Source organism: Stegostoma tigrinum, chromosome 23 (assembly GCF_030684315.1).
Source record: "Stegostoma tigrinum isolate sSteTig4 chromosome 23, sSteTig4.hap1, whole genome shotgun sequence".
NCBI lineage: Eukaryota > Metazoa > Chordata > Chondrichthyes > Orectolobiformes > Stegostomatidae > Stegostoma > Stegostoma tigrinum.
In genome coordinates, this window is record NC_081376.1 from 10,121,949 (window position 1) to 10,149,893 (window position 27,945).

The 27,945-nt window shown below is 41.0% G+C and overlaps 1 long non-coding RNA gene across 1 annotated transcript; it reads left to right on the forward strand.

The window, feature by feature from the left end:
• Positions 1-3: 3 nt before the first annotated feature.
• Positions 4-27,945, forward strand: LOC125462135 (uncharacterized). The gene is made up of 3 exons (XR_007249607.2): positions 4-171; positions 4,465-4,610; positions 23,297-27,945. It is a non-coding gene; the product is annotated as an uncharacterized LOC125462135 (long non-coding RNA).

Consider the following 27,945-nt stretch of genomic DNA (forward strand, 5'->3'; position numbering starts at 1 on the left):
TCATGCCCTCCGCCCGGGGAAGGAGCATCCCGGGAGTGGGGTCGATTTCATTCTCCCTCCTCCCCACTACACCCTTGGCGCAGGAGCATCTCGGGAGTGAGGTTAGGCCTGGAGCGCAAGTGCATCATGGGACTCAGCTCATTCGGCCGTTGCTGAGAGACCCTAAGTCCGGTTGGTGGGGGGGGGGGGGGTGTTTGCTGTGAAATATAAATCCAGTTAATGTGTTTCTCATTTCATTTTCATTCTCTGTAAAAAAGTGAAACGTGTTTAATTGTGCACCTGTTGTGACTGATCATCACCTGCATGGTCGTCATCATCAGTGAATGTTGTTTTCCATCTCCAGCAACAGTTATTTACCTGTGATAATGGGAACTGCAGATGCTGGAGAATCCAAGATAATAAAATGTGAGGCTGGATGAACACAGCAGGCCAAGCAGCATCTCAGGAGCACAAAAGCTGACGTTTCGGGCCTAGACCCTTCATCAGAGAGGGGGATGGGGTGAGGGTTCTGGAATAAACAGCCTCCTGCACTGCCACAACGATGCCACCCGAAGGTTGCAGGAACAGCAACTCATATTCCGCCTGGGAACCCTGCAGCCCAATGGTATCAATGTGGATTTCACCAGCTTCAAAATCTCCCCTTCCCTCAGCGCATCCCAAAACCAGCCCAGTTCGTCCCCTCCCCCCACTGCACCACACAACCAGCCCAGCTCTTCCCCTCCACCCACTGCATCCCAAAACCAGTCCAACCTGTCTCTGCCTCCCTAACCTGTTCTTCCTCTCACCCATCCCTTCCTCCCACCCCAAGCCGCACCCCCCGCTACCTACTAACCTCATCCCACCTCCTTGACCTGTCCGTCTTCCCTGGACTGACCTATCCCCTCCCTACCTCCCCACCTACACCCTCTCCACCTATCTTCTTTACTCTCCATCTTCGGTCCGCCTCCCCCTCTCTCCCTATTTATTCCAGAACCCTCTCCCCATCCCCCTCTCTGATGAAGGCTCTAGGCCCGAAACGTCAGCTTTTGTGCTCCTGAGATGCTGCTTGGCCTGCTGTGTTCATCCAGCCTCACGTTTTATTATCTAGTTATTTACCTGTAAGTGTTTTCCCCTCCAATTCCATTTTGACTTAGTCTCTTCCCTCACTTTTGATAGCTTGTATTACCCATAGTGTGTGTTGCTTGTAAATATTAGGTTGGTTATCCGAGTGATTTTGCTGATGCTAGTTGGTAGGTTACGAATAAAAGTTACGTGTAAGCGTTTACCCCCCTCCCCAACTCTGTTTTTGATTCCCACTTTCCCTACTTCCACCTCACTTCTGATGGTCTGCGTTGCCCGTAATGGGCTTTGCTTGTAAATATTTAATTGGCTACAAGGCTGATAACTGGCAGTTGAATTTTAAAAATTGAAAAATGCCAAATTAAAAAAAAAGTCACTGATTTTGATGGTGGGAAAGTAACTCAGTAGTGTGTGGTGGCACATCTGAGCAAATGAAATAGGAAAAAGAACCTGTATGTGAGATAGGTTTCTGCCAATTTGTTGCTGTGGACCCCTGCGCACAAGGTCCCGACCCGAAACATCGACTTTCCTCCTCTTCTGATGCTGCCTGGCCTGCTATGTTCTTCCAGCTCCACACTGTGTTAAACTCACCAAAACACTCACAACTAGCACCAGTCAATCTTTCAGGATCGTCCAGGTGCCTTATATAGGAACTGAACACGTTAATCCTCTGAAGATGGTTTTGAACAACCTGCTGCAGGAAAATCTCAGGATCAGTTTAAAAAAAAGCTTTGTACTTTCTTTGAGCAGTTTTATTGCAAAAGTGAAATGCTACGGAAGCACTGGAGAAGGATATTTCAATGGGTCACATAGTTAGAGCCAGTAAGCTGTGTAACAAGACCTTCATATTTACCTTGAGTTGTCAACTCTAAGAGATAGAAGAGAACTTTATCCCATTGGTCTGACTGGTTTTTGAGCCTTGCTGCAGGCTGCTCTCTAAATCTAATACCATTGCTGAATAATATATTTTTAATAAGTCATCTTTCCGTCATTGCATACAAGGAAGCAAAACAAACTGTAGTTTCCATATTGAACTTGAGGCCAGAGTACACCCATGCTTGTGCATTCTACACTTGCAGTCAAATTTCTTAACATTTGTTCCTGAAAGGGTTAAGTGAATTGAGCTTATTTCATTGTGGTTTCTAAAAATGAAGAGATAATCTCATTAGAATCTTAAGTGAAAGAGCAGGACAGGTGATTCAGGCTTTTCCGCCCATTCCACCATTCAATAAATATCACGGCTGATCTCTAACTCTATTGTCCTGCATTATCCCTGTTTCCCTTTATGTTTTTAACATGTTCAAATCTATCAGTTTTGGTCTTGAGCCTACTCAATGAACTTCCACAGTTTTCTAGTCAGAGAATTGCAAAGATTCACCATCCTTGGAGTGAAGACATCCCTCCTCATCTCAGTCCTAAATGGGCTGTCCTTTACTCTTAGATACTATCCGCTGAGCTGAGAAAACATCCTTCCGGCATCTGCCCTGTTGAGCCATGTAAGAATTTGATAAATAATAAATGTGGGTGGTGGCAATTTGAAACAAACAAATCAGAAATTTCTGGTGAAACTCAGCAGGTCTGGCAACATCTATAGAGAAAAAACAGTGTTAATGTTCCAAGTCCAGTGACTCCTGGGGCTCTTGATGCTGTCACAGCTGCTGAGTTTTAGCAGAAATTTTCATGTTTCTGTTTGTTAAAAAAATTCTGTAGGTTTGAATGAGACCACCTGTCATTTTTTTAAAGTGCAAAGAATAAAGACCTGGTCCATTTAATTTTTCTACATTGGACTATCCCTTCTTCCAGGAATTAAAGTGTGAACATTCATTGTACTTCCTCTATGGCCAATACACATTTCTGCACTTAAGGAGATCAAACTGTGGTCTCATAATGCACTGTACATTTGTAGTAAGACATCTTTATTTTTGTGCTCAAATCTTCTTGTCAAAGCCAACATTCCTTCAAAGTTCAATACTTTCCTGTCTTTTGCCATTTCGGAAATACTCCATATTTATGTTTTTCTTATGAAGTGTATAACCTCACATTTCTCCATATTGTCTTCCATTTGCCATTTTCTTGCCCATTGACAACCTGTCCAGGTTCCCCTGAAGTGTCTTTGTATCCACTTCACAGCTCTCACTTCCACCTAGTTTTGTGTACTCTATCAACCTAGAAATATTATGTTCAGTTACCAAGTCCAGTCTATTGGTATGGTGAATAGTGGGGTCCAAGCACTGATGCTTGGGATACTCCACGTGTCATAGCCTGCCAACCCGAAAATGTTCTATTTGTTCATATTCTCTGCTTTCAGACCATTAATCAATTTTCAATGCATACATGTATATTGCCCCCAAATTCTATGTGCTGTAATTATGTTTAGTAACCTTCTTTGTGGGATCTTATGAAAAACTTCTTAAAAATCTCAATGTACCACATCCAGTTTTTTTTCTTTTTTCTATTCTGATAATTACATCCTCAAAAAGAAACTGCTAACAGGTTTTTAAAAAGTGATTTCCATTTATGTATCCATGATGACTATGCCTAATTTTAATATTATTTGTTGACCGTCCTCTTGGCATTTTATGTTCTATGTCACTTTATATTCTAGCATTTTGTTTTCTCTCTCTCTCTCTCTCTTGTTTTTACACAGTGAGGGTACATTTGTGGACAGACTTGTTATTTTCCTGTATTTTTGATTATAAACTAAAATGGGAAAAGAACTGATTTTGAAAATACAGCATTATGGAAAGGATTACTACACTTTTTAAAAGTAAGGTATACTGTGGCTAACGTACCAGATTAGAGGCTGGGGATTTCTGTGGTGAGTAACTCAACTCTTGACTCCCCGAAGCTTGTCCACCATCCATAGAGCACCAGTTAAAAGTGTGATGGAATACTGTTCAATTGCTTGGGTGAATGCAGCTCACAAGATGCTTGACATCATTCACGATGATGCAGCTTGATTGACTGAAATGCAAACCTTCAATATTCATTCCCTGCACCACTATGCAACTATGCAGCAACTCTTGCCTAACAGCACTGTGAAGGTGCCCATACCAAATGTACTTTAGCTGTCCAAAAGAGCAGTTAGGGATGGACAGTAAATGCTGGTTTGGTTAGTGATGCCCACATGCCATGAATGAATTTTTAAAAAAAACTTCCTGTTTTTACCATTTTATGAGTAACTTTAATGCATCTTTCTTTGATTAATGCAATCCTTGATTTGTTTTATTAACATTGTTGGCAGATTTTCTGTACTGGTTATTTTTCACAAAAGGAATGTATTTTTGTTGTAAACTCTGTATTACTTCTTTAAATGTTAACCATTGCCTGGTTGCCTTCATATCGTTTAATTGTTGTAAATTGTAACTTTTAACTGATTGGTTTGCAACCTTGTGTCTCTTGCAGGAGAAGCATCTGGAGAAGGATGATTGAAAAGCAATATTTTGATCAGTGTCAGAATCGTAAGGATCATCTCAGCAAGGCATGAAATGAAACCACAGAACAGCCACACAGCTTTCCTCCAACCACAAATTATCTTCCCCTGTGTGCATGTGAGTATTTAAAAGGAATGTATAAGAGAATTAGAGTTTTTAATTTGTGGTCTTCTGTACCAATGGTCTAACTAGGTGTAATAAATAGTAATTTTTAAGTTCAGAACTCTGATATGTGCTTTCTTTCAACCTGGATCTGAAGATTAGGTACATTGGGGAATTTTGTGTGCTTATTTTAAAACTTTCAACTTTTGTGATGACTAATTTTGTGTATTTATGTGGACTGATGGACTGTCACTTTGAGTCCAATTGTATGATGCAACAATGACATCATTGACCCTTTAGGATAGTAAATAGCTTAATCTAAACTTGCTGCCTACAAGACCGAACAGCTCCTTAAGAAAGCTCTTTCTGTTTAACACTTCGTATTCCTTGTCTTTCTTGGAATGTGACACTCTGGGCAGAGTGGAACTTGATTTCCTGTGTGCTGCCTCAGTGAATTGTGACACTTCATAGTTTCCTTTGTTTAGATTTAAGTCCCTAGTTTCTGAATGAATTGTATCATTTTCAAAATTAATGGAAAATTCTACCAATTAATGTTAGTTCTGCCCTAAAACCACCTATAGAAAAAGAATATCAACCAGCCCTCTTTTACTGCACATTGCTAGATTAAAAATAACTTGTCTGTTAGTTGGTTCCTCAGCATCTGCTGTAGAAACCATTTTGCACCCATTCCAAGAATTCATTTTCCTTGACATCAGTGCTAGTTAGGTTTAGATTTCATTGAAACATACTGAATTTTGTAGGGACTTGATAGGTAGACACCAAGCCATTGGGGAACATAGTTTCATGATAAAAGGTTAACTATTTAGGTAGTGAGCAGAAATTTATTCACACACAGGGTTGTGAATCTTTTGAATTCTCTACTCCATTGGTCTGTGGATGCTCAATCATTCAATATATTAAAGGCTAAAATGGATTGATGTTTGGTCTTTCAGAATCAGAATGTTTGGACAGTGATCGGGAAAGTGGTGTAAAAGCCAAAGAGTCCTCATGATATTATTGAATTGTGGAAAAGGCTTAACAGGGCATCTGGTTTATTCCTGCTCCTATTTCTTATATTCTTCATTTATGTTGTCAGTATAAATTCATGTGCCCTTATGTATTCAGTCTGTGCTGTCATTACACCCTCAGGCAAGTGGTACCTTACCCTCCATCTGATCCCAGAATGTTAATATGTTGGAGGAAGGTGTTGTTGGTCAAGAAGATTTCCTAAAAAGCCAGAAATTGAACAGTTACATACCATTGGATTTTTTTTTTCCTTCTGGGGTTTGATAATCAGCAAATCATGCTGAGGCTTCCAAAAGTCATTCATGTGGAGGATCTCAGGCTGGGGCAAGGTTGCTGAGTCAGAAGAGAAGCACACTTTTGGATTTTAACGTTTTCCTTTTTGAAAAGGTCATTGGAAATATCAATTTGATGCAAGAATGCTTCCTACCAGATGATTTATAGTGATTTATATTTATAGAGCCATACTGCATATCAAACTTTAGAAGTATTACTTTTTGTGGGTCAGATTGCCGTTATTGATGATTAAGGCTGGTATATTGCATTGAACTTGGCCAAGCTGAATGGGTATGATATTCAGAGTCAAAATAGCATAGAGCTGGAGGTACACAGCAGGTCAGGCAGCATCAGAGGAGCAGGAGAGTCGATGTTTTGGGTCGGGGGTTCCGTGGTAAGATATTCACACATTTTGTACCAGTTTTTAGGGAGATGATATTACAACTGTAAACCCAAATGCCATCTGTGTTTTTATTTTTCTAAAATATCAAAAGTCAATTCTAGATTATAGGAATTTACAAAAGTAGCTAGCATGCAACAGTTTTGATATCAAAGAAAATGTGAATTTCCAGGGCCAAATTCTGGGTAACATTGAAAGAAACAAACATTTCAGTTATTAGTGCACACAGGGAAGGAACCATTTTGGAAGCAGTTTCTGTGAGACCCCTGCTAAACCTTTTCTTCCCTGCATGCAGAAATGTAATGGTCAGACCTGTCAGTACAACAGCAGGATTTGTCTCTGAATTAGATGCTCATGGCTTAAAAAAGCTTTTAGTACAAGGATGAGCAGAGAGCAAGAAGCTCTAGTCATGTGTGAGGTAAAGGGAGTGGTGCTCAGGTAAGCCCTAATCACGAGAAAGAATGAGTCAAATCCAGTCCAGCCATTTACTGTCCCATCAGTGTACTCCCAATCATAGGCAAACTGACAGGGTTGTTAACAATTCTATCAAGAGCACTTACTCAGAAATAACCTGTGTACTAGTCTTCAGATTGGGCCCATTGGCCCCACTTGCCTCCTAAACTTGCTCCAATCGTGGAAACAAAGTGCTGAATTCTAGAAGTGAGGTGGGACTAAGCGAGTATTTGATTGAACGTTGCATCAAGAACTATTAGCAAAATTGAAGTTAATGGGAATCGGGGCAAACTCTCTACCTGTTAGAATCATACCCATCACAAAGGAAGATGATTTGTGGATATTGGAGACCAATCACATTAACCTCGGGACATGGCTGCAGGAGTTCCTCAGGACAGACCATTGGCCTAACCATCAGCAGTTGCTTCACTAGTGATCTGCTCTTCATCATAAGATCAGAGGCTGGGATGTTTGGTGATTCTGCACAATGTTCCACACCATTTGCAACTGCTCAAAACTAAAGCAGTTTATGTCTATCTGCAGCAAGACCTAGACAACAGTCAAGCTTGGACACATAAGTAGTGGGTGATACTTATGCCACACAACTTACCATCTCCAGCAATGATGTGGAGATGCCAGTGTTGGACTGGGGTGGACAAGGTAAGAAATCACATGACACCAGGTTATAGTCCAACAGATTTATCTGAAAACATAAACTTTTGCAGCCTCACACCTTGAGGTGTTAATGAGAGAGGTAGGAACTGACACAGAATTTACAAGTGAAAGGTCAAAGGGTCACACCACTGATCGGGATTAAACAAATCTAAGATGCTGTTAAATCTTTAGTCAGTTAGAAAATTTTAATTGATTAATGTGTAGATGTAAATCCACAAATTCATTTCAAGTCACTGAGAGAACAAAAGGTTTTATCAGTGAAAAGAAGAGATGACATTTTAGGTAAGACAGTGCATGCTAGGTATTAGGCCTTATGTAGAATCTGTTTATATTTTAGTTTGGAGTCTGATTGGTTTTATTTCTAAAGTGGGAATTCGAAAGAGAGTGAGGGTGCGCGCGCGCGGCGCGGGAGGGAGAGTGAGGGCACGCACGTGAGTGTGCGGTGTGTGAGAGCGAAAGGGTGCACGTGCACGCATACGCGTGTGAGAGAAAGGATGTGTGTGTGCACGCGGGAGAGGGTGCGCGCGGGAGAGAGAGAGATTGCGTGCGGTTGAAAGGGCACACGTGAGGGCAAAGGGGTGCACGTGCGTGCATGCGGGCGCACGTGTGCATTTGTGTGTGCGTGTGCACGGGAGTGAGAGAGAGTGTGTATGTGAGACTGTGTGTTTGTGTACGCGTGTGTATGAGAGTGTATAGTGTGGTAGGGTCTCCTGAAGTGTGACGTGAACCCAAGGTCCCAGTTGAGGCCTTCTTAATGCGTACCAAACTTGGCTATCAGCCTCTGCTGGGCGACTCTGCTCAGTTGTGTATCATGAAGGATGTTTACCCGAAGATCCGAGGCTGAATGTCCTCGACCGCTGAAGTGCTTCCCCCGGGGAGTGTACATTCCCGTCTGGTGATTGTTGCATGGTATCCATTCATACGTTGCTATCGAGTCTCCATGGTTTCGCCAATAAACCATGCCTCAGGGCATCCTTACCTTCAGCGTATGAGATGGACAACGTCGGCTGAGTCACGTGGGTATCTGCCGTGTAAGTGGTGGGTGGTGTTACCATGTGTGATGGTAGTATCCATGTCGATGATCTGGCATGTCTTGCAGAGGTTGCCATGGCAGGGTTGTGTTGTGTTGTGGCTGATGGTGTCCTGAAGGCGGGGTAGTTTACTGCGAACAATGCTCTGTTTAAGGCTTGGTGGCTGTTTGAAGGTGAGAAGTGGAGGTGTGGGGAAGATCTGGGTGACGTGCTTGTCTTCATCAATAATGTGTCGAAGGCTGTGAAGAACATGGCGTAGTTTTCCCACTCCCGGGAAGTACTGGATGACACACTCTCTCTCCCACACGCTCTCCTCTTTCTATTTCTCTCTCCCACCCACCACCCAACAATTTATAGTCAGTCAATTTGGTGTTTTATAAATTCCTACTTGTGAAGTAAAACCAGTTGGACTCCAAACTAAAACATAAACACTCACATCTCACATACATTGTCTGACTTAAAATGCCACCTCTTCTTTACCCTGATAATACCTTTGGTTCTGTCAGGACAGCGACTTGAAAGGAATTTGGGGTTTTACATATACATGTTAATCAATTAAAACCTTCTAACTAATTAAAGATTTGACAGCATGTTAGGGTTTGATCTTTTACTTATAAATTCTGTGTCTGATACTACCTCTCACACTGACACCTGAGGAGGGCTTGTGTTTTTAAATAAACTTGTTGGACCATAACCTGGTGTCGTGCGATTTCTAACCATCTCCAGCAAGACCAAAATGAGATTTTTCTGATGAAGGGCCTAGGCCTGAAACGGCAGCCTTCCTGCTTCTAAGATGCTGCTTGTCCTGCTGTGTTCATCCAGCTCCACACCTTGTTATCTCAGATTCTCCAGCATCTGCAGTTCCTATTATTTCTACCACTGTAAATATTTAGTTTCCCACGGTAGCAGTATATGTAGTGTTGCTGTAGCAACTTGGCATGACTCCCTTCAACAGCGCTTTCCAAACATGGAGGACAAAACAGATGATGCATGAGAATGTCCAAATTTCCCTTTGAAGTCACATGCACCATCTTAATTTGGAACTATATTGCCATTCCTCACTGTTGCTGAGTTGAGATTTTGGAGCCTGTTCCCAGCAGAACTCTGGGTGGACCTTCACTTCAGGGGCTATAGTTGGTCCAAAAAAATAGCTCAGTACCGCCTCCCCAAGAGCAGTTAGGGATGGGCAATAGAAATTGCCAGCAACACACTCACCAATGAAAAAATTATGTATTAAAGAACCCTACCTGCTAGAAACCCATCTATTTTGGAGTATTAACATTTCCCTTTTGATTTCTAAATAATCCAGGGAAGTGACTGAGTGCAATTTCCCGCTTCTCCTAATTTACATAAGCCGTATTACCAATAGTATCCATTTTTAGTATCATGTATTTTCAATGAATTATCAGTGGAGTTGTCTAAGGAGGGTAGAATTTAAAAGCCTCCCAAATTGGGCTTGGGGCTTTGTGATCAACCTGTGGCTGTTCATAGAGTTGCAGGAAGCAACCAAATGTCCAGCACTGAATGTATTGCTGAGTTGCTACTCACTCAGGAGAGCCTGCAGGTTGATATGAGCTTGCAACACTTGAGTCGGATTGCACCAGCTGCATTCTTGATGTGATGGATGTGCAAGAGTCTCTACTACACAGTTTATAAATCCAGATCTTCATGTAAGCTGGGCTACATTCTGGGGAACAGTGCGAGTTTCACAATACCAGATATTAGAATGTCTCGTACCAGAGCATGGCCTGATCGTGTGAATTATGGATTGTATGTGAGATGTGCAGGATGGTCACCTCCTGGAGCATACAATAAGGAAACCCTTAACCTCACTGATGCTCCACAGAGACTTCAGTCAAGCTCAGATGGCTGGAGAATCTTCCCACACAAGTGGTTCCCTTAAGATATTTGACATGTTCCTGACATTCCTAAATAGTCCAGGAATTACTTGCATCATGTTTCAGCTGGTCCATGATCTAAAATTAATCTCTATCACCCATCTTTTAGTACTTTTATTGCCTTAGAGGGAAAAAAATTCTGTTTTTATATCTGTAGAAATTCCAACAATTTAAGACATTTCACAGTCATTAACAGTTCTAACAAGCCATGAAATTGGACTAACTGCAACTGCAACAGTAATCAGCTTGTTTATGGCTGTACAAAACATCAGTGAAACCATTTTTGGAGTATTGCGTACAATTCTGATTGCTCTGGCAGCATGTTATTAAATTGGACAGGGTGCAAGGATGTTCCTGAGATCGGAGGTTGAGTTATGAGGAGAGGCTGGATAGGCTGAGGCTTTGTTCTCCATAGTGTAAGTGGCTGAGGAGTGACATTATAGAAGTTCATAAAATCATAAAAGGCATTGATAGGGTGGAGATCCAAGGTCTTTACCCCAGGGTAGGGGACTTCAAAACTAGAGGGCATAGGTTTAAGGTGAGAGGTGTAAGATAAGAGCGACCTGAGGGGCAACTTTTTCACACAGAGGGTGGTGCATGTTATGGAATGAACTGCCAGAGGAAGTGGTAAATGCAAATATGATTACACCATTTAAAAAACATTTGAATAGGTATATGAATAGGAAACATTCCAGGGGATTCATGCCAAACATAGGAAGATGGAACTAGTTTAGGTTGGAAAAACCAGTCGGCATAGATGAGTTGGACGAAAAGGTCCATTTCCGTGCTGAATGACTCTATGACTCTGTGACAGAAACTATAAGTTTAGTTAAATTTAGGTTACACGCTAAGTGCAAAAAAAGCCAAGTTTAACAAGAGTTCAGTTCTTAAAATCCCCAGGATTTCGTTTCTCACCAAATTCCCTGTGTATAGTACAGTGCAGAAGTTCTCCACAGGTCTGGATTTCTGTTGACAATGGCCATTTTCTGGAACTTGTGTGATATGAATGTTACTTGTCACTTCACAGACTAAGTCTTACTGTTGTCCAGGTCTTGCTTCACGCAGACATAGACTGAATTATGAATGGTATTGAGCACTAACGTCAGTGACTATCCCATTTCTAACCTTATGATGAGGGGGAAAATCACATCTAAGGAGGTGAAAATGATTGTATGTGGGACTTTATCCTGAACAACTTAGTGGGTTCATGTGGCACAGTGGTAATATCCGTACTTTGTGAGCCAAAAGGCCTAGATTCAAGTCTCTTATGCTCCAGAAGTGTGTCCCAACACATCTGAACAAGTTAATGGAAAACCTGTCCTGAGGAACTGCTGCAGTGATGTTCTGGAGCTGAGATGATTGACTTACAAACCACAATCATCTTCCTTTCTGCCAGGTATGTTCCAGCCAGTGCAAAGTTTTCCTATAATTACCAATGACTTCAATCTTTCTGTCAATAAATTGTGATCTATTAGCAATTTTTGATTTCAATTTCAAATTTCCAATACTCGTGCTTTTTTATGTTGGAAGTACTTTCATGCTAATCAGCAGAAGTTTAATATTGCGGCATTATACACTAATGACGGGTGCAAATACTCCTGAGGTCAGGCATCTGTCTGTATGGATTTGAACACGAAAGGGCATTATTTAACTACATAGTCTTCTGATCTCTGCTGGACTAATTGTGTTTAGTTTTCAACATTTTGCTTAAAAATGTATCTGTAAATCTCTTCCATCAGAAACTTCATTAAACTAAAATATTATTACTGTGCGATTTTGGAACCACCCAACTTGCTGAAGCCGATTTCCACAGTCATTTGTGATCTGTGGGAGCTGCAAAGGCAGTTCTGCTACCCTGCTTGTCACCACCAGGGGGAATCACACTGCTATCTGAAGGTCCATGCACACGCCTCCGTGTAAACCAAAGCTTGCAGCTACATCGTTAACCATTTGTGCTCCGAGACTCATTTGCTTTCCTTCGTGGTTTCAAATATCAACGTGCGTGTTCCTCAAGGCTTTGCCCAAGTAACTTTACCATTGATGTGGCGAGAACAGGACCATGACGCTACTACTGAACATCAAGTCATCTTTTCTCAGATTGCCAGAATCTCTGGAGACTCTTTGTTCTAAGACCCCAAGTGTAACAATTCCCAATCCTACACAGTCTACTTCTGCCTCCTTCCCAAGACCTTCAAACAGAACTGCTCTGATAAGATCCACGATTACAATCTATTCAAAGAAGAATGTAATTGCATTGGTTCCCTTTGATGAGAGATGTAGTAAACCTATCTAGAGATAAGAAGACTGATTTCACTGAAACATGGCACATTTTGAAGGGACTTGCCAGGTTAGAGACTGAATGGTTATTTCCCATGGCTGGGGAATGTAGGACACCGGGCACAGTTTGACAGTGGGAATCAGTGGTTGATAGGTTAGGACTGAGATGAGAAGTTTCTTCATTCCAATGGTTGTGAAACTTTAGAATTTTCTATTCCAGAAGATTTTGAATGATTAAATGTTGAACACACATAAAGCTGTGATAGACAGCTCTTCCATGGAATCAAGGGCTAAGAGGTGCAAACACGAAACTGAAGGTGATGCTGCAGATCAGCTGCAATTGTACTGAATGGCAGAATAGGCTTGGTTAAATGGTCTATTTTCCATGCTTTTTTTTGTCTGTCCTCTTCCAGTCCACACCTGTAAGGCTTTCTGTGTGTTCTGAAGAAGGGTCACCAGACCTGAAACGTTAACTCTGCTTTCCCTCCACAGATACTGCCAGACCTCCTGAGTTTTTCCAGCAATTTCTGTTCGTGTTTCCAATTTCTAGCATCTGTAATTCTTTGGGTTTCGTAAATCTTTCAAATCATCCAGTTTCCTGGCCCTGATGGTTTTCTCACCAGGATATCCAATCTCTCTCCAACTCCATCCCCCCATCAAGATGGTGTGAAATCTCTCTGAGTGATACCGATTTCCAATCCACCATCCGCACGTCCATGCCCCATTTCCACCTGTTTGAATTTGTTCTCACATTGAGCAATTTCCCCTTCTGCTGTGTCACTTCTTCCTAGAGCTATGGGTGCTCATCTTGCTCCTGACTATACTATACCTACTTCTTCATCAGATGTTCGGAACAGTCTGCATTTCAGTTCAAGTTATCCCCACTGCCTATCCCTTCACCTCTTTGATGACTATGTCAAGGTCAAATCCTGCTCTTGCCCTAAACGAGAAAATTTAATTAATATTGTTCCCAATTTCAAGAAGTCCTGGCATTCAAATGGCCCATTTCTGACTCTTCCCTTCTTTATCTCCAATTGCCTTTGATCAATATCTGTAATGAGTTCACGAGCTCTCACTGCTACGTTGATTGATCTTCCCTTCCAGGATTGTTCCTTGTAAGGATTCTTTTCCATTCTCCCAGTTCCCCTGTCTCTGTTGCATCAGTTTTGACAATGTCACGTTCTAATATGTCTTCTTTGGTCCCTTCAACTGAGGATTCCCCAACACCATAATTCACAGGGCCCTCCACTGTGTCTGACAACTGCACAATTCTGCCCTCAATTTCGTTCCCTAGCACTTTCCCACAGCCACATTTTCGCCTTCCACCTCAATAGCCATCATATCCCACAGACCGTCCTCTGCCATTACAGCCACCTCCAGCACAATGCTGCCAACAAACACAATTTCTCTTTCCTCTAGTATTGTGAAGCACCAGTTCTTTCTCTGGCCCTGCAATCCATTCCTCGATCACCTCCCTGCATCTCTCCCTCCCCACCACCACCACCTCCTCTCCTTCCCAAGACACCTTTCCAAGAAAATGCACAATTTACAACTTTTCCTTATCCAGGGCACATTGTTTTCACTGCTTACAGTCTACATATTAAATGGAGATGGGTGAGGATGGTTTGTGAGGCTGACTTCCTCTGCCTGCTCCTACACCTTTTGTTTTTTGCAGAGCACTTCAGTTCAGTTTGCAATCATGACCCTGAGCTTCCAGTTGGCCATTATTTTTATCCTCCATACTATTCCCAGTTTGACCTTTATCCTTGGTCTCCTGTTTTGATGAACAGCAACACAACATTTTGATTCTTGGGCATTCTGCATCTTTCCAGATTCGGCACTTAGTTCAAGCATTTCAAATTATAACCATGGCCCCCATCATATTACATATCTGTCGGTGATGACACTACTATTTTCCATTCACTCCTCTAGATCCATTTCTTATTCCTTACTTTTCAATTACGATCCCAGTTGTCATTTAATCTCACCTGCCCTCACCTTATCACAGTCCGTCCCTTGTGTTCTACCCCGGTCCTGCTCTGCACTTGCTTAAAATGTATCACATCTGGAACAATTTCCAATTCTGGTGGAGGATCATAAATTTGAAATATTTCCATAGTCTCTCTGTCCGCAACATTTTCTGTTATTTTGCAAAACACAGTTTGCACTACTTTGCTCAAAGCATCTGCTGAAGCAAATGAATTTTTTTTCGTTTAACACTTTTTTGTTTAAATTGCACTAGTTGCTGAATAAGTTGAATTTTTAGTTTCAGGCAAAATAAGATTTCGAAGTAGTAAGTGTCATGTATGCCTGGGTGGTTCATTATTTTTTAAGAGCATATTGAAACATTTCAATTCCATGATATTCACACAACTCTTTTGCCTGCGTTTGGTTTAAGATAATTAGGAATGCAAATAGTATGTTGACCTTTATTACAGTAAGATTTCTGTGTAAGAGCAATGATGTCTTGCTGCAATTAAAAACATCCTTGCTGACACCACACTTGGAGTATTGTAAGCAATTTTGGTATCCTTACCTAAGGGAAAATATATTTGCTGTAGACAGAGTGCAGTGAAGGTTCAGAAAATTAATTTCTAAGATGGAGGGATTGTCGTTTGAAGAAAAATTAAATAAACCGGGCCTGTCTCTGAGTAATGAGAGATGATCTTATTAAAACATTCAAATTTCTTATTGAGAAAATGCATCATGATGTTTTTCCAGACTAACCCTATTGCAGAGTCAGCTTGGAGTCCCAGGTTCCAGTCTGGCAATGGGAGGCCACTTCCGGGCAAGCTGACCTAGTTCCCACACCTTTGGGCTGACCAGTGACTGTCTATAAATATTCATTTGGGCTCCAACAATTCATCTAATAAAATGCCCTCTATTGGCAACCTGCCTTAGGGAATGTGACCATGGGGCAGAATGGTGCGAGCAAACTGGGGTATCAAGGAAGCAAGGTTTTGTGTCTGCTTTCCTCTGTATTTGTTCATGTATTGGAACAACAATTAAGCACATAATTTTTGGTTCACTCTCCAGTGCAGTGAGGAAATGCTGCAATGTTGGCAGTGAATCTTTGGTCTGAAATGTTGATGTGAGTCTTCAACCATGTATTCTTTCAGATGGATCTAACAGATACCATAGCTCTAACTGGGGGAGGTGTCCTGAGCACTATTTATTCCATAATCAATATCACAAAAAATTACAACCAGGCAATTACTGCGTTGCTGTTTGTGGGTGCTTCCATACATTGACTGCCATATGCCCTACGTTGGAACGTACTCATTGTATTAGCAGCGTAGTATAGTATGTTTCATTGGCTATGAGGCGTGTCCTGAAATTTTAGAAGTTGTTATACAAACACAAATCTTTATTTTAACCAAAGCCACTTCCCTGCCAGCTGCAATTGTAAATAGTTCCCTGACATTAGATATTTCCCTTTCCATTCCAAACTCATTGTCACCTCTCAAAGATGCTGGAACCCTCTGTAGTTGCATCCTGATGTCTCACCTACATTCTCCAGATCCTCACCAATTTGACCATCTTGTCATCTCCCTGGTTTATTATTGTAATACAACTTTGTTTGAACCTTTCCAATCAGGTTTTCATCCTGGTCACAGGCTTGAACGAATGTCACAATTGTCCACATTTGTGACTGTGCCACATTCCTGCTTCCTTGTAATCCTCACAATCTCCTTCCTCCCACAATCCAGCTCAGGGAAACTTCCCTTGATCAGATTCTTATTGAAACCAACTATAACCAGAGTATCTGCAGCAATGGCTTCATATCCTAACCATGATGGAGTCCTCCAAGGGATCCTTAGCTCCCAGTTCCCATCAAGACATTAGATTAGTAGTCAATCTGTGACATCTCTGAAATTGAACCAGATTGACTGCCCACCCTCGACACTTCATCATTAAGCTAGCTCTGAGTGTCACTACATTTATTGACAGCTTCTCGTCTCATTCTCCAATACAGTGAGGCAGGGCATCTTTGGATTATAATCCAATCTCAAATTCCTAGCATTGGCAGTGCTTTGGTTTTGGATTTTAGAATCATGTCCAGATGTCAACCCTGTGTTTCTGAAGAATGGCTGAAATATACTGTGCGAAAGGGCGGTGGAAGCAGATTCAAGCGTGGTGAAAGTAGATCCACTAATTAATTTAAAAATTAAACTGAATGTGTTGTAAAATTGAGGATTGAGCAGCAAGAGTGATACTAGTGAGATAATGCTTCCAAAGCAAGTACAATAAATTTGGGCTGAACTGTCTCCTTCAATGTTGCAAAGTTCTTGGATTTAAAAAATGTTTAAATTGATGCGTCTCTGTTCATTTTGATGCTAATGCATACGGTTTTTTAAGTAGATTTCAAAATTTTTAGATAAGTGGTTTAGATTTAATTTCAAAGATCCATATTTAAATATAGACTCACAGACTTGATTTCTTAATTTCCACATGGAAGGCATTTCACTGATATTGCTTTTTTTGAATTATCTTAGCTAGTGCAGGCTCTCTGATGTTTAGTTGCTTATAGACGGTGGATCTGACTGTTCAATCATATTGTAGGGAAATGCTTCTCTTCTAGGCTGAATGCCAAATGTCACTTGCTGTCTAAAGCAGTGTTGAAATATACCTCAGAGATTCATACTTTGATATCCAAACAGTTCGACTGTACATATGCTAAGCTGAAAAACGATATGCATATTTTCAGTAATTCTGTGATATTGCCATCACAGTGTGAGGATAAGCAGTGAAAAAGAGTCAAGAAAATTAACCCCTGTCTGCCACAATTTTTTTCTTTTCTGCTAAAGCAAATCTGTTAAACATTTATCTTAGCTGTGAAGATCTCATCCAAATAAGTCACTGCAATTTCTACCAGGTTCATACTTGGATGCAATATATTGGTTCTTGAAAGTCTGCCAACATTTTTGAATTTGAAATATATTTAATTTTCTAGATTATTAAAGAAATAGAATAAACTGCTGAAGGCAGTGGAGATGGAAGTCATGGAAAGGCTTGCCTTAATATTCCAATCTTCCCTAGGTATGGTGAAAGGACCAGGGAATGGCAAACATGGCATCCTTAATTCAGGAAAGATTGGATGGATAGTCCTAGCAAATGCAGGCTGGTTAGTTTAAAATCAGTGTTGGCTGAAGTTTTCTAATCCATAAGCAAAGACATAAATCAACAGCCACGTGGAGAAATTTAAATTAATTAAGGAGAGCCAGTGCAGATTTGTAGAAGATGTATTGTGCTTGACTAATATTATGGAATTTTTTTGATGAAGCCATAGAAAAGATTGATGATGGGAAAACAACTGGAGGTTGTTTATGTACCTTTTAAGAAATTGTTTGACTTGGTACCAAGTAAAATGCTGATTAACAGACTGGTGCCTTATGGCGTAGAATAGGAAGGTTAGTACCCAGTTGGGTGAAAAATTGACTTCATGTCAGAAAGTAGAGAGTCATGGTAGATAGTTGTTACTTGTTCTAAAGGATGTTGGACCATGGTATTTCCTGCTGTTTAATGCCAGCAACATTGCATTTTTTTTTGCTATGTATAAATAAATGACTTGGCTCTTGGCAGAATGAGTAACATTTCAAAACTTGCTCATGATAGAACAGTGAGGATAATGTGAAACACCAATATGAGGACATAGATAGCCTAGCAGAATAGACAAACATGTGCTAGATGGAATTTAATACAAAGAAGTGTGACGCAATGCACAGGAGGAAGAGAGAGGTAATATCATCTTAATGGTACTCTACTGAAGTGTGTGTGGGAACTTCGGGACATCTGCACGTGCATACCTTGAAAGCATCCAAAGGAGATTTACCAGAATGGTTCCAGGAATTGGGGATGTGGTGGGAAGGTTCGTTAAAAGGTTGTGTTCGAACATCTGGGACTGGTCTCCCCGGGAAATTGAGGGGAGATTTAGTAGAGTTGTACAAGACAATGACAGTGCAGCAATCTTTGACCCAGGAGCAGAACAGGATCAAAGAATAATTGTAATTTGTTTAAACTGTCTGTGGAGTTTGTAATTGTTTAAAGAGTGTTTGAAGAGGACTTTTAAGAGGCTGCAGCAATTGAAAATGTAACAATTGCACTTTTCTTGGTTAAGAAGATATATTGGCCTCTGTAAACTGGCAACTGTTGACCTGGAGCAATATCAATATGAAGAAATTTAACATTTGGTCACCATGTTATCAGTGACAAAGAATCCAGCTGGGAAAAAAAAAGAGATGGGACATTTATAAAGAGCTGTGCACGTAATAAAATTTAAAAAAAAACAGAAGTCAGCCTTGATTCCAGCCTTGGGTGACTATGAGTGGAGTTTGAACGTTCCGTCTGTATCTGTGTGGATTTCTCCAGGTGCTCTGGTTTCCTCCCACAGTCCAGGCACATGCAGGTTAAGTGATTAGCCATGATAAATTGCCCCGTAGTGTCCTTGGATATGCAGGTTAGGTTGATTGGCCATGATAAATACAGGGTTACGGGAATATGGCAGGGGGCTTGTTCCGGGTGGATGCTCTTCAGCGGGTCACTACAGACTCAATGGGCTGAATGGTCTCTTTCTGCGCCGTGGGGATTCTACGATTATAGAAAGCTCAATGCAGGTTACGACAAGAGATTGTCGATCGGATATTTTTTCTGAAATGTTTCAGTTCTGCTACAGCCAACCAAACTATTCAATAATTTTCTTAAATAAATCAAATAAAGGAGTGTCTGAGAAATTTGTGCCATCAAGACTGTCATGAATCTAGCTAAAGAGTTTTGCAGGAGTGTAATGTTCAGGTGATGACCATCTCCAGGGTCCTCAGATGGAATATGGGCTGTCTATGAGCATGACTCAAATATGGAATTGATTGAGTGGAAAAGTGAGAGATCCTATCAACCAGAGGCTGACTTGGAGAAAGTTAGAACTGTGCATGATGACACATATCTGTGGGGTGTGATGCACATGCTTGTGGTAAGTATCAAGTAGTTAAAGTGAAATTTGCCTTTAATTTCCTCACCTAGGGGTTGCTTGGTAAGAATTGTTATTTTAGTTTCCTGTTTGTCCATGGGATTTATAACAACAAGCTTGGATAAAGCAGTCAAAGAACCAATCTTGCTATCATCTCATGGTCCATACACCAGGGGACATAAATTTGAGATTTTAGGTAAGCGATGCAGAGGAAATGCAAGTATTAATGACATGGACAAAAACACAAGTTGCTGGAAAAGCACACCGGGCCTGACAGCATCTGTGAAGAAAAAATCAGAGTTAACATTTCGGGTCCAGTGACGCTTCCTGCTGAGCTTTTCTAGAAACTTCTGTTTTGTTCCTGATTTATAGCATGCATGGTTCTTTCGGTTTTTACTGAAGTGGAATTTTATGCCCATAAAAATGGTGAAATCAGAAACAATTAATTAATTAATTAGAAACAATGGACACTTGAAGGAAGTAAACGATAGGCTATGGACTCCGAGCGAGGAATAGGACTGAATAGATTCCTCCATGGGAAACTGGCATGGACTTGATGGGCTGAATGACCTCCTTTTATTCTGTAAAGGACACCAATGATTCAACAGAGTTATTTAGTGAGTAGCCAAGCCTCACAGACAAGGAAAGAACTGAGGTCCAACTTCCTATCTGTGTCAATGTCAGCCTGCATTTTGTCTGTGTTGTCAAGGGCAGTTTTTTTTTGTGTGGAAACAGGCCCTTTGGCCCAGCAAATTCACCACCTTAATGCATCCCATCCAGATCCATCCCCACTATAACCCACCTAGTCTACACATACCTGGACACAATGGGCAATTTAGCCTCGTCAGTCCCCCTACCCTGCACATCTTTGGAATGTGGGAGGAAACCGCAGCACCCGGAGGAAACCCACGCAGTGGAGAATGAGCAAACTTGACACCGACAGACAACTGAGGCTGGAATCGAACCCAGGTCCCTGGCGTTGTGAGGCAGCAGTGCTAACCACTGAGCCACCATGCTGCCAGTTGTTCTGAAAGCATTGGCGTTGAAGATTGTGCTTAAGTTGTACTCAGTCTGATGTTATCTTGGGTGGGGAGAGGGTAGAAAAGTTCTGAATCTCCAAGGGGCAGACCTATGTCTCCAAATATGCTGAGTACCAATATGTAACCAGCTTATGTAACTTGTACTAAATTGCCATTATGCATTAAACTACATCTTGTTAAGGTAATAGTCTTGTTCATGTTAAGACTCTGTAGAGGCTGTTCACCCTCCACTGTAAATCAAGTAGGCCCTTAGATTCCGATCCATAAATATTGCACAGCGATCAGAGTTGGGCATTGTTGCTCACTACCTCAAGGTACAGCAGGGAAAAATTCCATTGGATCAAGGAGAAGAAACTCCCAGAGGCCAAGTGAGTTTTCAGCTTTAAAGAAGTTTTAAAACAGTTAGTAGCTGCAAGTGTTTGAACAAACATTCGGTCAGTGGGAACTCATGAAAGGGGAAAGCAGCACTTCAGCCTAATCCCTTTACTTCAGATTTGATAGGGGCACAGGAAAAGCTGTTTACTTTAGAAAGAGCTTAAAGATTGCTCACACCTGCTAGTAACCAATTCTATTGGGAAGCTAGGATCACTGTCGTGAATGCAACAAGGTCAGCCAGCGGGACCTCATAGAAAGAGATAACAAGGTATAGAGCTGGATGAACACTGCAGACCAAGCAGCATCAGAGGAGCAGGAAGGCTGATGTTTTGGCTGAAGAAGGGTCTAGGCCCGAAACAACTTTCCTGCTCGGCCTGCTGTGTTCATCCAGCTCTACACCTTGTTATCTCAGATTCTCCAGCATCTGCAGTTCCTACTATCTCTGGACCTCATGGAATATGAGTTCCCTAAGTGTGGCTGTTAATTTGGTGCAATCAGGGAGCTCTGGCTGACAGATATAAGCAGGACTGTCAGAGATTCCGGCATTTTGAAAGCTCACTCTGAATGAGGCTGTACTAAAGTCAAGGACAGTTCATATGTAAATAAAGGGTGCTTTGGTGACAGAATACCAGCCTCTGTAGAGTTATTTCATTCACGATTTGAGCTTTGGCTGAGAAATAAGTGTATTAGAACTCCAAGAGTAAAATTAAAATTACATGTGGGGATAAAAGGAAAATCTTCAAATTTGCAGCATGAAAATAAAGGCTGAGAAGGCTAGAAGAAAGAAATGGAATACTTACAGCTCTGTATGAGTATTGCCATCATACTAAGGGTACATCACAAAGTGCAGTTACAATGCAGAGATTAAGGGCCACAAAATACTTTGTATTGATGTAACAGCACCAGAAATATCATGAAGCAGAATTAAAGTGACAAAATAGACAATTTAAAAGCTAAAGCAGACAGAGTCAAACAGAAGAATAGAACTTTTGTTGCAGCAGGGGTCTGAGAAATGTAATTTAATGATGGCTCTGGCTGGAAGAACTTACTAAGGCCACTAGCATGAGGTTTTATTTGGGAATGTTGAAAAAGATAAGCTTTGTGAATTAGATGTGAAAGGAAGGAGATCATCATTTTGCCCATAGAGGTGTGAAGCCTCTGACTTCTTTGCTAAAAGTTTGGGAACATTCACAGTTGGGAGTACAAATATTCAGCATTACTGTTTAAGAATTAAAAGCTTTAAAATAAAGCAAAATATAGCATTAGATAGTGCATATTTTAAAAATCTTTGAGACAAGGAAAATTATATACAACATCAGTGTTTACAAAGCTAACTTTGAATTACTGCAGAATTAACAACCTTCAAAGTAAGCAAAATAAATAATCACATGAAGAAAACATGGCAAGAAAAATAATATGACCTGTAATATTTATTACTGGAATTGAACACATAGAACATAAGATTGGACGTCTTGGATAAACCAGTTCTTAAGATACTGAATTGTTTCAAACTTACATATTAAACCATAAGTTGAATAAAGAAATACGCTATTGTAGTACCTACAGCTGATAAAGTTATAAATTTCCAAAACATAAAAGGAAGCACAGATACTTTTGAAGAAAATCTGCAAGTGTTTGACAGCTGCTTTAATCTGAGAACAGATAAATTGTTGAAAGAGCAAGATTTATCACAAATGTTCAGCATCTAGGGGATTTCAAAGATATAATTATTAATGATCCCTACAGATTAGTGGAAACCTGTGACGATGGAGCTTAGAAATCAGAAGTTATGGAAGTGCAAAGTCAAAATTAGAACCAAGGTCAACAGTTCTCAAATCAAATCAAATGATCTTCCAAGTCCTAAAGAAACTCATTCTCAAAAAGTTGGAAATCTCTAGGCTGCATGACTTTGTGATGAAAGTTAGCTGAGAAAAGGAAGGGGTAGTGTTAAATATAATTGTACATATCAATGTATGAATGTTAATTTTGAGAAAAAAAAGCATGGGGGCAGATATTGTATATGGTGATGGTTCTGAAGTGGTTAATGTTGGAGTCTGTGTAAAGTTCCATCCAATCTGATGATGTCATACAGTCTGGATGGGGAAATGAGTAGAAGAGCTTTGGATCTCAAAGGAGATGAATTTGTCATCAATGTCTCTCAGTAATCTTAGTAACAATGTCTAATTCACTAATGTCACTTGGACTTAATTGTTATACAATAAACTGAATCTTATTTAGTCAAGAGCTTCTTCTTGTTAAAACTCACGCATAGTTTATGTTTGTTTACAGTGGTAGAGGAACAACTAAAAACATCTCATTAAGAAAAGAGGAATGGTGGCAGCATTCTTGTATCCACGAACACCACAGTTTGCCACAAATACCATCAGGCCCCAAAGTTACAGGCTAGGGCATCTGTCGTTACGTTATGACCTGCTTCACAGCACCAGATGAAAAGATTCTTCTGCCGAGGAGAAACACGTAACTTGAAAAGTTAACTGTTTTTCACTGGTCGGAGATGCTGCCAGAACCTGCTGAATATTTCCAACACTTGTGTTTTTACAACAGGGCTGCTGGCTACTGTCTTTCTCATGGGAGATACTTAGCCAGCAGATGATTATGGAGAGAAAAAGGGAGTAAAACAAAAGGAATCCATGTCATCAAGGAGAAACCTGCATCAAACAAGGCTGTAATCTTCAAAAATGAAACGATCAGTTGACACGAGTAAAACTTACAGTGTAATTGGATAAAATGAAACAGCATTTCTAATGAAATTCACCCAGTGTTTCTCACTCACTTAGCTTGAAAATTAATTATATGACAATTTGATCTGATAAACACTGTTTGCTTAGAGTGGAAATCCAACACCCCATTTATGTTATTGTCCAATGGAGGCATCAATGTAACACTGACACACATGGTAGGAGAAAATGCTCACTGAGGGTGTTACTTCTTTCTCCTACCACAGGTCAATCAATCAATCAAACTTGACTCAAAGCAGCTTTGTTGATTTTTTTAAAATTTGATTTATTTATTGCCGTGTGTACTTTGTTGCAAAATACGGTAAAGTGTACTGTATGGTGTCGCCTTTCCCTGGCACCATCTTAAAACATAAAAAAAACCAAAACGTAGAATATAAAGGCAGAAAAATAAAGAAGTAAAATTCTACGTTACAGCCCTTCTTGTTAAATGCTCAGCCATGGGCCTGGTGCAGGCAGCCATGAGATCCCTCTCAGCACCAGTGGAACAAGAATACCCACTCTTTGACACCATCTTTCCTCCATTGACACAGCTGCCGTCATGAATCTTTGATGGGTCTCACTGATGCAGCCATCACCGATGCCACCCGGTCCTACGGAGGCCCAAACTCCACTCTGCCGCCGCCAAGACTCCGCTCCAGGCCCACCTCAGCCACAGCCAATGCCCCTGGCTAATGTATTGGGCCCAAACCCGCCTTCACTGTTATCTCTGTTAATCTGTGCAGGATGCAGACGCTGCAGGGAACCGAACTCACCTCCACTGCAGCAGCCATGAGTCAGCACTGGGCTAACCCTGTCGACGGAGAAGCCTCCGGGAACCCAAACATGCCGCTGATACTGGCACTGCAACCAAGCTCTTCACAAGAGGGGAGGAAGGAAGAAGAAAAACAACAAGGAAAGAGAAAACGAAAAGCAGACAAGCCCTCGACTCAGGGCCCCTAGTCCACAGCCATCTTGGAATAGCAAGGAAGCACAGCATTGGGTGTACAGATAAAATGAGAACATTCTGAGTGCAATATTATACCAGGGTTGAGATTTAGGCTTGCCAATAGTCTCTGAATTATTTATAAAGTTCAAGGTGCAACTAGAAATGGGTGATAGAGGAATCAGTTCTGCCGAATAGGTGGGAGACAGTGACAACTGTGCACTCTTTAACCCACAGGACTAAATCACATTGTTTTTGGTTAAATCTAAGTTGCATTGAAGTTTTGGAGGATTTGCTGCTATGAGGCCAAATGAGTTCTGTTGCCTTATTTCATCAAACATGCTTCATTAATTTACCTAACATGCCCCGATGGTACCTTCTACATTTTATCTCTGCCCCAGCTTTACCACATGCTTTCTCACAACAGCTCGCCACTCAGTGGACATGTCGGAATTCATTGGGATTCCTTACAGCCATGCTGTTTTTCAAAGCCCATTATGTACCTGGATAAGCACTGTCAAGCTGGAACTGCCCTGCATGTTTCTGGATATTTACCCTGGAAATGATGGAGAGGGGCAAATTCTTGCCTTGTTGTGCAGGCAGGGAACTGGAGACCCCAACTGGACAGGATGGTGCACAAGTAAGGCACCTTCTTCCCCCAGAACTTGGAGTGGAGGCCACAACATCAACCCACTGTGAAGGGTTAGTATTCTCTACTAATACAGATTTGCTCAAGTTCCTGCCCTCTCTCTAAAGCCAGAGCTCCCCGTCATTTCTGGTATGTTATTTGTGCCCTCCTTTGTGATGACAGAAGAGAAGTGTGCTGGACAGGATTTCCAACCAGGTTGAAATGGTCTCAGCCATCATAAGAATGCCCAGGTCTGTAGAAAGTAGGTCAACATCCTTCTCCACTCCACCAGAGTAAGTGCCACAATCATGTCTCTGATACTCCACACTCACTGTATTTCGGCGACTGGACCCACGTCCGACCAAGGCTCATGCTGTACCACTGTCACTATTTCCTGTAACATCTTCCCCACTCGCTGTCATTCCAACCCATCCAGTTAGGCTCAGAGTGAGTGAGCACTGTGACAGCCAGTGAACAGCCCAGCGATGAAGCCTTGTCCAGTCCATGAACTGGGTGCATGTCTCTGAGCGTGCAACATTACAGCATTGAAGTGCAGTAGCTTACTCTAAGTGGATTGGAGATGTGTCATGAACTTTCTTATGATTAGCAAACATAGCATGTTAATGTCCATAGAAATACGGTGCTTGTGACTGGTGCATATGGAGAGCGTCCTGAGATGTTAGTACCTGATTTCCAACATGGACATCACTCAGAGCAAGTAACGAGTTGAATCTTCCTAGCTTCCTTGTTGAGTTTTCCCAATGTCCAGCTTGTGTGGCAAATTCATTCAGATGGAAGTCTGAATATTACGAGGAAAGTTCTGGTATCAACAAGGCATTTAACAAGCAATAATGATCACATTTGGCATTTCTCCATGTTGGACAATTCTGTATCTCATCATAGGCCACATTGAATGAGAGTCCTTTAAGTTTCTGTGCTTGAAGACTGTTGCAAATTTTGTGTGTCAGGACAATGCAGAGATGGCGTAGCAGTAATATCTACAGTTTGTTTAAATTTTAGTGAGTCCACTTCCAGACTTAAACAATTAGGCACAGTGCACATCAATAATGAATAGTCTCACAATCAAACACAACAATGGTTGAACTCTACAAAGACCAATGAAATACATCTGACAACACTGTAATAACAAATGTTTCCAGTTATGGGTCACTGTTGGATATTCAAAGTGGATGGGCCTCCTATTGTTACTAATTTTAATTTGGCAGATTAAATGAACATACAAATTGACTAAAATGACACAACATTGCAATGCTGAAGCAACCCAGACAACCACCATTTAATATTTGAGTCAATATAAACGTAAGATGCAAACGCTTGCATGGAAGATAAAGCAGAAAGTCTGTCGAGGAAAGCAAAGGTATGTTACAATTCAATCTGTGCTCTCTCTTTTATCTATATTTCTCCTGCCACTAAAGAGAGAAAAATCCTGTGATGTAAATCCCAGTTTGTGTGCTTTACATTCTCTTCAAATTAAAGTTTTACACTACATCTGTTCTGACCTCCATTTGGCTATCTGGTCAGGACCAGAGACATTATATAACCAAAAAATCTTGTAATCCTTTTCCCAGTTTCAAGTGAATGCACGTTTCTATTTTCTGCTTTTCGATGTAGCCCCAAAGCCTTGAAGGGTATGAGACTTGATTGTGGAACCGTCAACTCTCAAAGTCTTGCCTTCAGAGGTCTGTTTCCCTTCATTTCCTGTTATAGTCTAAGGGGAAATCTTTCCAGTTGAATTGAAAGGAAAAGTAAGAAAATGCAGGAGATCTAAAGTTAAAGCTGAAGATCTACAATAGGTCAGTTTGCCTCTGAAAGAGCTAGATGTTCCAGATGAACCCTTCTTTTGAATCCTTCAGATGACAGGTACCATTTGAAACTTTTCTGAATATGTTCACCCAAACCCATTAACATTACAGTTGCTGTATATTATCATTTGTTTTCACTGATGTTAAACCTTACTAGCTTAACATTTGCTGTTATCTGTTGTGTATTTCCTCAGGTTTTCTACAAAATATACAGCAGCACTTTCCGTCTTCATTCTGCATGAATTTTATATTCCCAATTTTCATTTAAGTTACTGGGCAAACATGATTGGGTGCACAAGGACACCCAGGTCTCATTGAACATTCCCCTCTCTCAATTCACAGCCATTCAAATAACCATCTGCTTTCCTGTTTTTGCTACCAAAGTGGATAACCTCACATTTATCCACATTGTACTGCATCTGCCATGCATTTACCCACTCCTTCAGCCTGTCCAAATCACCACTGTGACATCTCTGCATCCTGCTCACAGCTCACCCTTCCACTCAGCTTTGGATCATCAGTAAATTTTGAGATATTACATTTTATTCTCTTGTCTGACTTGTTAAAATACGGGGTCCTGGTCTGATCCCTGCTGTATCCCACTAGCCAATGCCTGCCACTTTAGGATTGAACAAAAAATTCCCATCATCTAAAAACTTGACAAACCCCTGGACTTCCCTGGTATCGAAAATGCGGGGCAAAATTCTGAGCTCAGCCTGCAACAAACAGATACACAGTCAGAATGATTTCAGCCTGGGACTATGGTTCTCACTGGAATTCCAATATAGAGATAGTAAGAACTGCCA